Genomic DNA, 7311 nt, shown 5'->3' on the forward strand with positions numbered 1-7311 from the left:
AACATTTTGAGAAACATGCTTTCTTGCCAAGAGTTAGATGAGACGAATGATACCATTCTCTTATCCTAGCTTAGCAATATGACTGGAAACCAGGCGACAAGCCTTGAGCTGCATTCTACTGAAAATTCCAGCAGGGGGCGCTGACGGCGGCTACAGAAGCATTTGAGTCCATTCATTTCAAGTCAAAATGAGAAAACTTCTCACTTGATTTTTTACCTCAGAATTTTTTTTAAGGACAACACTATGGTCTCAATCGCTAGGAAAAAATCTTCTTCAAGACAATATGATGTTAAAAGTTTAGATAATGGCCCCATTTAGAAGAATATAGAAGATAAAGAATCGTATGATTTGGGGCTTGGCTACCTTTGATTGACAGATCAATAACAAGGCGAGCCGTCATCAGGAGAGAAGCAAAGCAATGCGTATCCATGGCAACGTGTCAATAAAGTTATATATAACATTATATAGCATAACTGTATCCCAAATCGGACACCATTCAGCTAAGATTCTATCAAAATTTCACATTAACTACTAATATAAATGATCATGTTATTCTTCCAATTAATTAAATGGTGTGAAACTAAAGTCTAACTTCTTATCTTTCAAACCGTATATTGTTTTTACCGTGTACGTTAGCCGCGGGTTTACCAGCGTCGGCTAAAGGATGCTAATGCCGGTGAATTAGCCGTGCGCAAACTGTATCCCAAATCGGACACTTGGATCTCCTCGCTATAAAACAATGGGGCTACTGAGTTTTTCGGGGGTAATTGGATGTTTCTGGGTAAGCCAAATAAATAACACCGTTATCAACTATCGTTATCAACACACCTGGACCATACTTCTATCCTTCACAATAAAATACAGTACAGTAAAAATACAGATGTACTTTAAGATCTACAGTGTCATGTAAACGTACTGAGTGCAGATGGCTGTCAGCACGACCCAGTTTGGAGAAGCAGGCAGCAGTACTGACATGGAAGCTAAGCAATGTGCTGCTGTGGCTAGCAGTAAAACGTATTTAAGCCACCTAAAAGTAAGCTTTATTTTGAATATTTTCACTGCTTTACCTTGCCGTCAGACAGTTCTGTTTAAGTTCACACAAGGGGACCTATAGCTGTTATGTATGCTCTCTTCAAAGCCACCGGACTCTGTTGACCAAACAGTAATTTAACTTCACAGAACACAGAGTCTGGTCTCCCGCTGCTTCGATTAGTCAGTTAGTTTGTTTTAGCAGCAGACGCCCAGCAACTCCTGCATTCTGTGAGGTAAAAGTACTGTTTGTGTCAATGGAGTGTGGTGCCTTTGATGGGAGCTTTAAAAGGTTTCCCCTGAATTAACCTAAACTGCTACCAGCGATGAAAATATTCAAATAATAGCTTACACTAAAACTGATCTTGATTTATTTTTTTAGGTGGGTAAAATAAGTTTAGCTGCTGCCCGTGTCCATAGCAATTCATTGCTCACTCTACCTGTCAGTAGTGAATAGGCAATAGAAAGCAGTGGGGAAAAGTAATTAAGTACATTTACTCAAGCACTGTACTTAAGTACAATTTTGAGGTACTTGTAATTTATTTGAATATTTCCATTCATGTACCTTTTTACTTCTACTTCACAACATTTTGAGGCAAATATTGAACTTTTTACTCCACTACATTTAGCTGACAGCTTTAGTTACTTTACAGGGCGAGATTTAACATAAAAACATGATACATTTAAAGGGATTTGACATTTTTTTAATTAAACCTCATAACAGTATATTAATTAAATAAAATAAGTCCTGTCTTTACAAATTAAAACGCTGCTGACATAAATGATCAATCAATACAAATAATCTAATAATATATTTAGAACATATACACTCAATTATTATTATTATTACACAATAATTAGACCACTCTTTTTCTTCAATTTCTTGTTCATTTTAATGTCTAGTACAACTAAAGATACATTCGTTTGGACAAATATAATGATAACAACAAAAATAGCTGATAGGAGTTTAATTTAAGAGCTGATATAGACATTTTCCATGGTTTTCTTGATATAAACCAACATTGTTATCAATATATCAATTATCAATACTTGTCAAATGTACCTGAAAAATGAACAAGAAATTGAAGAAAGAGGGTGGTCTTATATTTTTTTTCCATGACTGTAAAGCAATCTGAGTGGGTCCATTCTGCATAAAGAGTACTTTTACTTTTAATACTGTAAGTACACTTTGATGCGAATACTCTTGTACTTTTACTTCAGTAAGTTTTGAATGCAGGCCTTTTACTTGTAGTGGAGTAATTTCACAGTGTGGTGTTAGTACTTTTACTTAAGTAACAGATGTAAATACTCCACCTCTGATAGAAAGTTCTGAGCATAACTTGTTTTGGAATTATTACTTTATATTTTTTTACCTCAGTGTATCATGCTGTTCTGTACGCCTGCATGCCCATATGTTCAAGTGTTTGTGTGTCTCCTTTATGCCTAGATAAGGCTCTCAAAAAGCTCATCTGTGCGTAACGTGAGTGTGTGCGTGTGAGATATTCTATTTTCCATGCACACAAAGAGAGATGAGCGATAAGACGGCGACTGTCTGCCCGGCGTGTCTGCTTTATTTGAATGTCTGTGTACAGTGTCGGTTCCCTCTTAACAGACAGCAGCAGACTCTGGCTCTCTGCCCGCTCCTGCCTCCGACTGAACCGTGTGGAAAGACACTTCTCATGACACGAATGTGGACAGCCTGACATTTACACACAAAAAAAATGCTGCCAAGGAAAATGATTGCAAGGATAAAATGTACTGACTGTCCAAGATTAAGTCATTGGTATATTTTCTTTTGCCTTTCCCTCCCTAAAAAAAGTGACAGCCAGCACTGATTAAGTGAAAAAAAGTGCTTGTTGTAGACTGTAGCATCTTTTTATCGGCACAAAATATGCAAAATACACACTGTTCTGCCTTGTCCTTCCTGTGTGAGGCAACTCCCCTTGTTCCTAACTTCCCTTAATGAACATCTTCATACAAGCTGACTCTGTAATCTTGCACAAGAAACAGCATGAAAAGTTAGGAGTTTGATTTTTCAGATTTTTCATGGCAGAGCACCATCGTTTCTGTCAGAAACGAGCTGCTGACTAAGAGCGAAACCCAAAAATGACTCAGTGCTAAATTCCGTCATGCTCTAAAGTCAACCTGCTGTCTCAATAAAACTTTACTCAGGTGGTTACTTAATCACTGCTGGAAGAGCTGACAAAGAGTTACAAAAAAGTTATAAAGAGAGCGAGAGAGATAAGAAGAGATCTGCAGAATAACTCCTGCCCCATCAGGAGTGTTACGGCCTTATGAGTAAACTGACAAAACAGGAACCAGAAGTGTCATATCGTAATGGAAAAATCATCCTATTGAACTACTGATATGTAAAACTTTTTCCATTTCAAAGGTCATTACAGTAAATATGTTTGTGTGTGTGTGTGTGTCAAACTGCTTTTTCTAAGGCTGAGAATAAATTGTTATGCTCATAATATGAATTGAAAATCTGAAATTATACGTCAATCTTGTGAGTTCTACAAAACGGAGGACATGCAAGAAATAATTGATATTCATAAAATATAATAAGAAGTATCTTTAGAACCTCTGTACCAGACATTCAGACAACTTGAGCTTGAAATATTGTCCTGTCGTACAGTTTAGAGCTGGAAAGATTAATAGATTGGTTGATTGTTGATGGTAGATTCGTTGATTAGTTGTGAACTACTAAATGAATCGACTACCATTTCAATGGTTCCAATATACTCTGATTCCAGCTTTTTAAATGTGGATATGTTCTGGGTTCTTTTTTCCTCCATCTCAGTTAACTAAACACATTTGAGTTTTGGACAAAACAAGACATTTGTGCATGTCATTTTGGGCTTTGAAATTTTTTTCCTCCATTTTATGACATTTTATAAATCAAACAACTGATCGAATAATACAGAGAACAACTGGCATATTTATCGACATTGAATATAATTATTAGTTGCAGCTTAATCAGTCAGTTTTCCAAATTCAAATACGCCAAAATGCATTCACTTCACCGAAGATTTCCTGCCTTTTTCCCCCCTTTTTCTTTAAAAAAAAAAAAAAAATCTAGATATTTAACACTCCTGTTATGTTCATTTCTCAGGAACAGCAATATTTGTTCATGGGTCAAATTGACCCGGAGCATGTTTAATTATCCAAAAGTGTCAGAAACTAAAAAATCCCAATAAACATTGTTTATTTTTTTATTAATAACTCCATTACTGACCATCTCAATCATGGTTCAATGAGGATAAGTCAATAGTTTTTTGTTTTTCTTCAAATGCATGTTAAAACCTTTTATGTACATTGGAAATATCTACATATAAAACACAATGGTTTTACATGACATTGATATATTTTACATTTTATTTTTTTTCTATTTATGAAAAAATATTTTAAACTATTTTTTTTTTTTTTTTTTAACTTTGAAATGGGTTAATTTGACCCACAACATAGCAGGAGGGTTAATAATAATACAACAAACAAATAACAAAATGTGATGGACATATATATGGATATGTATTAAAGACCAAACAATTAAATGACTAATCAAGAAGATAGTTGGTAGCTTAATGGATGTTGGAAATAATAAACTACTGCATCAATAGTATAGACCAGTTTCATCATGATACAATATAATTTATTTGAACAGTCATACGATATTTTCTGATATCACAAAGTCTGTCATGATAAGATTCTGTTTCGATTAATCTGTGATCGATATGCGATGATATAATAGGTTGTCAACTCACGAAAAGCTACTAAAATATTAACTGAGCTCTTCTGACATTTAAATGAAAAACAATCTTATCTTTGACGAAGGTGTAGATATAAGATGGAAGTTTCAAGACAGAGGCATATTTTGACTCTGACATATTTTCACTTTGCATTGATGATATTGGACCGTTGGAGCGGTTAGAACTCTTGTACAAACATAAAGATGAAGGACAGAAAACCCAACACTGAGTAGGGCGATATGGACCAAAAGTCATATCCCGATATATTTAGGCTGAATATCGATATACGATATATATCCCGATATTTTTTATCATTTAATTTTTAAGTGAGAGCAAATGTTCAGTCAAAGCTGAATATGACATGTCACAAGTAGTTTTATTGAAACCGTTTATTTAAGTGAACATAAATACTGTATAACAACAGGAGTAACTTTACCCTATAGTAAAGCTCCATAGAGTGCACATTTAAATAAAAAAATATCTAAAAATAAAAATAGCATATGAAATGATATAGGCCAATCTTTTTCTGAAATAAATATATTTATATGAGAAAAAAAATAACAAACATTACAAAAGAACTAAATATGATAAACCCTAGTAAAGGCAGCATTTATATAAAAAGAAAGAAAAAAAATGAACTATCGATATATGGTCTAATTCCATATCATACTTAAAAATATATCGATATATTTTTTTTTTAATCGATATATATCGCCGAGCCCTAACATTGAGGTAAAAACAGGTGAAAGGAGAGGAAGAATAGACAGCGAGAGATGGAGAGAAGGAGAGATGTCACTCCTCAGGGGTCAAACCAGGACTGAACGGTGGTGGAGGGACACTAAAGAAGCCCTTGTCCTGCGATTCGAGTGCTCCTCGTCAGTCTAAGCTCCTGGCCAGAGATGGAGCTTGTTGCCAAGGAGACACACCACCTTCAAGCAGGACGATGGCGCTCACAAATCAACCCATTCATTCCTGTGACGTGAGCAGCACCAATAACAGTGACGTGAGTGTACTACGAGCGTGTGTGTGCACGGGACTGTGCAGCTCCTGGTGAGAGGAGCTTCATCTCTCAGACCCGCCAGGTGCTTTTCTCTCCTGATCCCGCTCCACAGGTTATCTCAAACATATACACTGACTATAATAGAGTCCACTGCTTAGCATGTTAGTGCCAACTGTCCTGGCAGTATGTTTCCCCCCTCCCCTTAGTGACAATGAAATCACAGAGACCATCTTCCCTCTCCCATTGGCTGGTGCGCTCCGTGGTGATGCCCTGTGATTGGGCATGCCCGGCATGCACTCTCAGCCAATCATGTTCACTGTATCCAAGAGACTGAAGCATGTAAGGCTATTTAAATCCAACCAGAGACTCACAAGATTGTTCAGATGTATATTTCACAGTGCAAAAAATAAAAAGCTAGGGGGGAAAAGGTTTATGAGTGGACCAATGTGCAAATCCAGACAGACCTGATTGGTGTTCAAAGTGGTCGGCCCATCTAGACGGGCTAAAGAGACCCAGAGCGAAGCGTGAGTTGAATGAATGAACTTCTGCATCATGTGCTCCTCCTGAACCTTGAGTTTATCTATAAATATCGATCAGATTCTACTTCTTCTCCACACTGACGAGTTGGTGAAGCTTGAGGAGAGCAGGGATGGCACGGTTAACATGGACAGGATGGACTCTGCTGTACTGTGTGTCAGAGGGGAGGGGGGGTCTTCCATGGTGCAACCGGAGCAGGACTGTTGCATCAAAGACCCAACTTGCAGTGGACAACAACTACAGTGTGAAACTCTCGCTGACGAACACAGCGTAAGTCTGCGGCCATTTTGTGTCCACTCATTTTTTTGAAACGTCATCGTTTCAGTGACGACAAAATGGTGGATACATCCAAACATCGGGCGGGCAACGAAGGAAATCCTTTTTAAAACCAAATTTTGCTGAAAGTGATATTTAAATTCGAATATAAAAATTTGAATATGTTGAAGTAGATTCTGTGTTTTGTACTAATATTAAACTTTTCTGGTAGACTATATTTTGTTGAATTAGTCATGTAATTTTATTATTATTTATTATTACTTGGCTCTTACACGGTACAGAGCGATTCGTTCAGTGTCACAGAGAACATTCATGTCAATAGAACAAGCTCTGTGGTTTACAGGATTATGCAGAGTGACCTGTGTGTCTTTCACATGAACGAGAGGAGAGGTGAAAGTAGGTTACAGCTACGACCGCTGCTCACAACTACAGCACGACCTCAACAACAACAGAACTACACTGAACGAATGGAGTGTTAGACAGAAAAGTAGTTGGAGAAAAAAATAAGGCTATTTTGTAAACATATTAAGTCTGGAAGTGTACATGCACAAAAGCAAAATGTTTTTTTTTTCAGTGATTTGTAATCTCTATGCACAGATGACACATGACAGCTGCACAGTTTCAAATTGCTTCTGAATTGTTGTTTATTTAGTTAATTTTTGAAATGATTAACATTTTTTAAATTATTTTTATTTTAGTCAGCAGAGACGTTTGTTTCTT

This window comes from Centropristis striata, chromosome 18 (genome assembly GCF_030273125.1).
Source record: "Centropristis striata isolate RG_2023a ecotype Rhode Island chromosome 18, C.striata_1.0, whole genome shotgun sequence".
In the NCBI taxonomy this organism is placed as follows: domain Eukaryota; kingdom Metazoa; phylum Chordata; class Actinopteri; order Perciformes; family Serranidae; genus Centropristis; species Centropristis striata.